The sequence below is a fragment of the Coturnix japonica genome, chromosome 4, assembly GCF_001577835.2.
Source record: "Coturnix japonica isolate 7356 chromosome 4, Coturnix japonica 2.1, whole genome shotgun sequence".
Taxonomy (NCBI): Eukaryota; Metazoa; Chordata; class Aves; order Galliformes; family Phasianidae; genus Coturnix; species Coturnix japonica.
The window spans coordinates 10,713,577-10,720,229 of NC_029519.1; the positions used below are offsets into that span (position 1 = coordinate 10,713,577).

Consider the following 6,653-nt stretch of genomic DNA (forward strand, 5'->3'; position numbering starts at 1 on the left):
AAGTTTATTTTCTCCCCTCCATCATTTTACCCTTCAGGAAGTCCATTCCTGGCAAGACCAAAAATAGCCACCTGAGCAAGGTGGTGACCAAAGCACTCAAGTCAGGGCCAAAACAAGCAGTGACAATCTCCAAATAGCTCTGTCGGCAACCCACATTCTGAAGGGGAGGGAAGGCCTCCTTGTTCATCCATCGCTCCAGTTCCCACCATGGAGGAGTTTTTCTGGCTTCATGGGAAAGGGAAAGCAGGAGTTATCCCACATTCTGTCCTTTGACTTAGCGCCTGGTGTTCCTGCCACAGCAGTTGATACCCATGGAGCCCAATCATTCACTGTGCACCTTCTGGACCTGCTGTTATTCAGCTCAGTGTTACATTCAGAAGACTTTACCATCAGCCCTTCCTCCCAGCCTCATCACCTCGCCAAGGACATCCCTATGAGGGTCTTCTGCCAGTTTCTTGGTGGATCCCCAGCATAAATATCAACTTGGTGCAGACATAGTGGATAATATAAGGCAATGGCAGCAACCACTTTGAGTTTCTTACCACCCCCATGCAGGGGAAACCATGCTTGAATTAAACAGCTGTCACTTTGGAGCAGCAGCTGATTGCAGGTGAAGGCTCCTAAGGGCCCCCTTAATCCCAGTCCCAGCTGTCACAGGTGCTAGATTGGTTCTTCTCTTTGGAAATCCTGACCACAACCTGTTTTGGCTTTGCTACAAAGCCATGTTTTTGTGGTTTTTTTTTAAACCTCCATCAACTTCTTTGGTTATGCCTGGTCATGGTTTGCGGGTCTGAGGAGCCTACTACTGCTTTATCACATTCACAAGTCAGGGAGAGAAAGGCATGAGCAGAAAGGCCAAGTACTCACAGCTAAAACTGGGTTGTGGGCAGCCACCCAGGAGACCCTGGCTGAGCACGAGCCTGGACCAGATTGCCTCCAGAGATCTCTTCCAGTCTCAATTATTATGTGATATGAGAGACATCCATGCCATGACAGGACACCAGAGAAAAGCAGCTTCTAGGAAGGGAGAGAGAAGAAAGTCAAACAGAGCTGTAACATTATTCCACAACTACTCATACCCAAAGTGTGGACACTATCCCAGCACACCACATACCAACATACCGTACAGACACCAGGACTTAGAGCAGTCCAAATCCATCTGTGCCAATGACCTCATATCTCTCTGCACAGACAAGGCAGGATATGAGCAAAGCAGCGGCTCTGAAAGAAGTTAAACTCAGGGTAAGTGTTCTGGAGAAAGAATTAATGCATTCCAAAAAGTCCTTTCTTCTCTCCAAGTTCATTGACACATCAAAGCAAGATGTCATGCCCTGCCAACAAAGCTGAGATAAGCCTTACAGACCACTGCACTTTCAAGGAGGGCTTGGGGTGACATTATTTCACTTATACTCTGGCTTTGGTATTTTTCCTTCCCATCACATGGCTGTGGCCCACTGAGATGCTTTGGCTCATTTGCTTATTTTGCCCCAAAGCTCCCAGCTGCTCCTAGAAGAGAGCTGATGCAAAACAAGGTGTTCAGGTGCACTACTGCAGAATGTGGTATCATGAAAAACCACTTAATTCCTATAACAAAAGCTGAAGAGACACTGACCAAGCAGATCTGAACTTTGCCATATCTTCCCTAACCCGTGGGGATGCCGACAGAAAGGGCTCTGGGCAGCAAGATCCCTGTTTGGGCTCTCTGTGTTTTAGAGCAGAAGGTTAATTAGGTAGCAGGGTAATGAGCAGTCATTAAGTCTGCCTGCACCATGCTGTTAGCATAACAAGGGCAGACCAAGAAGGTTAAAGTTTGAATTCTTGTTTTCCCATTGCCTTCAATTAACCTTTACATGCTTTTGCAGCACTCCAGGCCCCAGAGATGGGTTCTGGGTGCCTCTCAGAGGCTGTTAATTAGCAGGATGGGGAGACAAACTTTTCTTTTAAGTAACTGGCATTATCGTGGTGGCCTTCAGATTCAAAAATAAACAGGAAGGACCCAGCTTATGCTTGGCACAATGCCACCACTCATAGTCTGCAAGGGTGAGTTAGGCTCCCAGGTTTTCATTCAAATCCTTATTCTACACTTGCTTCCTACTCCTGAAATAGGAATAGCCAGGAGTTCTTCTCAGCCCAGAGAGCCTCCACCAAGAAGATATCCTGTATCTTGCAGCATGGATGGTGTAGGATGTCAAGAACAGGATGGTTGCAGGCAGATAAAGCGCTTCCATGACTTTGTTTCAAGCACATGAAATTGTTGGTCTGTGGGCCATCTAGAGTCTGTGGGCAGCAATTCACCCCTTAGGGAGCAAGGTTGGGATCTGAGACACTGAAAGTTAAGCGACATCAGCAACAAAGATATCATAGAAGGGCTTAGGTTAGAAGGGACATTAAGGATCACTGAGCTCCAGTCTCCCTGCTGTGTGCTCCCTTGTGTAGGCTGTCAGATCCTTGAAAGGATGCTGTAGTGAGATGGGTGTTGGCCTCTTCTCCCAGGAAACAATGACAGGACAAGAGGTAATGTCCTTAAGTTGCACCAGGGGAGGTTCAGGATGGTTATTAGGAAAAAGACCTCTGAAAGAGTGGTGAGGGATTGGCATGGACTGCCCAGGGAGGTGGTGGAATCACTGTCCATTGGAGGTGTTCAAGAAAAGGGTCGGTGTGGCACTGATGGACATGGTTCAGAGGGGTCATGGGCATAGGCTGATGGCTGGACTAAGATGATCTTAGAGGCCTTTTCCAACCTTGATGATTCTATGATTCTAACAGAGCACACGTAGCTCTCACCTGCCAGCAGACTAGTGTTTTCAGGGCCCATGGTGCACTAAGAGGCAGCATAAAGGGTCACCTTTATCTAGGCAGATTAACAGAGGTAATCAACTACTGATGGTAGTTACTGTCCTGTCTCAAATCTCAGATATTTATGTGTCAAATGAAAAGCATCCAAGAGAAAAGCCTTCTCCTCATAACAGTAGTGAGAAACATGGAGCCTTCCAAAGAAAAGAAAATGATTTCCTCCTCCACTTCTCCTTCTTGTGAAAGTTAAAGGAGCAGAGACAGGCTTCCCAAGAGAGGATGTCCCCAGAGACACCAACTCTTAGCTCTGCCACCAAGCTGGATGAGCCATGGCGAGGCCCCATACTGGGGTAACGCTCTGCAGTCACATGTACTGCTTGTGACCCAGCAGCCCTATGGGACGTGCAGCCCTCCACAGAGCCCCAGTGTCTCCTCCACACAGAGAGGCTATTGAGAAACCTCACATGAAACAAGTCACTCCCAACACACATGACTGGCTTTTGTCTCGAGGCCATCCTCGATTTACAAGGCATCTCCTTTTGTGTCTTACTTTCCCTTCCCATTATTAACATTATCCCAGTACTACTCCAACAGGATGAACTCCCCCTTTTGCAGTCCTCCATATACCCACGTCACTTGACTCACTCTCCCAGGTCTGCAGGCAAATATCATGTTTGCCTCTCCCAACACATCCCCTCCCACATGAGGCATCCCTATGCCAGCTATAAAGCTGTGTGAGATACCACGGGGACCTGGAGGCTAGTGACATGAGCTTCAGGGATGGAACTCAAGATTGGCATTTGCTAATGAACTGAAGAGGACCTTGGGTTTACTATAGAATATTTAAATGGACTGTAGTGGATGAATGGCTTTTTAACTGACAATTTGTAAAGCTAGTTTTGTGCATGTATTTTATAAGATTTTTTTCAGTTCTTCCAGAATTACCTTGTAGCAGCAAGTAATTAATCATGGGGGCAAAATGATTTGAACCAACTTTCTGCTGTCTTGGTCCATTTTGAAGATACCGTTTTCAAGTACACAGTGCCTGGCCCAAAGATAACCACCACACAGCACAGTGCGGGGCTGCCTATCTGGAAGTCAAAGATTTCCCAATAGCATGACTCCCTTACAAGCACCTAAGCATGTTTTCCATCCCAGATCCAATGGTCACCCTAGGATGGCTCTTCCACCAGCAGAGCTCAGGGCAATAAACACAGGTGGAATTACACAAAGCCTCCTCCACATCTCTGTTGCCATGTACTGCAGGCATGTCTATTAATGGTCAGCTCAACAAATGGATCTTCTAACAGCGGAGATTTCCAAGGGCAGAGATCACTCAGTGTTCTTTAATAGCATCCGTGAGCTTGTTGTAATTCTAACAACATCAAAAGTGAAGGCCTTAGGCTCTTTGCAACACCTTTGGTTTTGATTCACATCCAACGGTGAGAACCAAAGCTCTGATCACAAGAAAACAGCCTCCATCAGATGTTAAGGGAAGGTGACATCAACTTGTGCTTTCCTCTGCCTTCTGCTAGTCCCATAGCCAGCCTCTTGCTGACTATGGGTCCTTTTTGTGCTTCATCTTCCCCATTTTCATCACGGGTAAGCTACCAGCTAACACTGTCTATCTGCAAGCTGCAGCAAGGAGGATGGTATGTATGGAAACACATTAGTCTTGCTCCCCCCATAATTTTATGGATTCTAAATTACATTTTGTTTACCCAAACAATCTCCCACTGCATTTCCTCATTCCCATTTCCTGGAAAGGTCATCACTACTCCAGGAAGATGAAGGCTGTTCTGATGGCTCTTGAAGAAGAGGCCATCAATCTTCATGTAATTAACTGCAGTTATTTCAGGGGCAATAACCAGTTATCCAAACTTTTCTCAGAAGTTTGTTAAGCAACGTTAATGGAAAGAAGCTAAGAGAAACTGGGAAATACTCCAAAGAAATTACTACTGAGTTTTGCATGCTGCAGCTGCCATTGCTCTTCTGCTGGCACTGTCCTGATAAAGCCAACAAGCTCCAATGATATTGTCAGCTTTAAATGGAATATCCAGGATTGGCCAAAGAACTGGTCAAAGGGAATGAATACATTATTTACACCTTAGCCTTGTCAGCATGGTAGCCCACCTTTTCTCACCATTGTTAGCTGCTTCCAATGGAGGTTCTTTGAGACCTTCCCAAAACCACTCAGGAAAACACCTTGTGATATTCAAAGTTCAGATGAAAATTACCAGCAAAAATAACATCCGTGGTACCCACGTCATACTCATTTACAGACTCTGGGATCAGTTACAGACCAGTCTATGAACCACTACAGGAAAAGCAGTTCCACGCTTACCTTGGGTAATGAAGATTTTTCTGCCAAAAGCTTGAATAGTGCAGCACCAGAACTCCAGGGGGATATTTTGTAAGCTCAAACCATCTCCCATTTCAATTGCAGATCCTAAAGGGTAAAGCCACATTTGTGCATCCACACCGTCTCACCATGGGGACCTAAAATGTTCTTTTTCATCCATCTATAGAAACTTTTTCCCCCTCCTATTAGCGTCAAAACATGCTACATAATCTTTTGCAGAGTACTTCAGCCTCCTCAGTTCTACTCACCCCCAAGATCAAACTCAGCAGGGAGCACAGCTTTGGGGGTGCCCAGAGAAGAGGCTGCTGTGGGCTGCATTCTGAATGTATGAAGCATATATATATAGAATATATATATAGAATATATATATATTTTCATAACACCAATCACATACAAAATGGGCTGCAAGTTCCTCTCCACCTTCCCATGGAAAAGAAAAACTGAAACAGTCACTTTTATTGACTGAAAACTTCTATCAGGTGGCTTTTTGTGTGCGATAGAAGTCCCCTCTCCATCAAGGTTGGGATCAACATTATCCAATCACATCGGTTTCAGTGATGCTTTAGCAGTACACAGTTATCCCCAAGCTCAGTGGCTGTTAATCAGGGACTTACTTTAAGGCACCTGAAGATGAGTATGTTGTGCACGCTGCACATCCCAGTTCATCCAAAGCCAGGCAGGAAGTCACACATACACACAGTCTCAGCTGTGACACTAGACCATAACAGCCAGCCTTCAAAGACAAGCAGCTGGCAAGCAACTCTTGCTCCTCATGGCCACTGTCATGAAACTCCTGGTGACTCAGAAGTCAGAGCTGCAAACCCCCTGTCATCCCCAGCCCGCTTGACTTCAGCTGGCCCCAGCTGATAAGAACATTACAAGCAACAAGAGAAAGAAAAAAACAGCATCAAAGTGCAGGGTCAGTGCAGGCTCGTGGGAACAGCAGCGATCTGGCTCTGCAGCACGGAGATGCTTTTTGAGGCATCCCCTCCTCCAACAGGAAGGAAAAACCCCAGCACCCTATGTGCTTTAAATAAGGCTATTCCTCCTCACACCCATCCTGATGGATGGAAAGGGACATGTCTACAAGCACACGGGCAGATGCAAGAACTCAGTTACTGCTTTTCATCCCTCTGCAATGGAGCACAATGCAGAGTTTGGTGGGAACCAGCCTGGAACTGTTGGAGGTTTTGTAGGGTGGGGTCCACATGAGGTGGACCTCATGCAGCTCCTTGAGCTGTTGTACGTCGGGGATGGGGATCACTGACAAAGATTTGGGGAAATGGAGCTTTTATCCCACTGCTTCAAAGCCATCCCAAGCCAATGGGGCATCTCTTCCAGAAGGGAAGTAAGCAGTCTATAGGACAGGTGCTGCTGCCACCACCATTTGCTTTCTTTACTGTCCATCGCTACAGTAATTGTATTGAGGGTTAAGGACAGATGATATCAGCCTGGAGAGGGTAAAGAATATGACAAAGATCAGAGATCATTAGCACCA

The 6,653-nt window shown here is 46.2% G+C and overlaps 1 long non-coding RNA gene across 2 annotated transcripts in view; it reads right to left on the reverse strand.

The window, feature by feature from the left end:
- The window catches only part of LOC107312886, a 58,613-nt gene extending 52,173 nt beyond the window's left edge, over positions 1-6,440 (reverse strand). The window contains exons 1-2 of one of the 2 annotated variants that reach the window (XR_004307175.1): positions 5,138-6,440; positions 868-1,017 (exon numbers count right to left, since the gene is read on the reverse strand). This is a non-coding gene — a long non-coding RNA (uncharacterized LOC107312886). Of the gene's footprint in view, positions 1-867; positions 1,018-1,122; positions 2,490-5,137 lie in introns of those variants that run through there. The other variant, XR_001554672.2, reaches the window with a different exon arrangement.
- Positions 6,441-6,653: the final 213 nt, after the last annotated feature.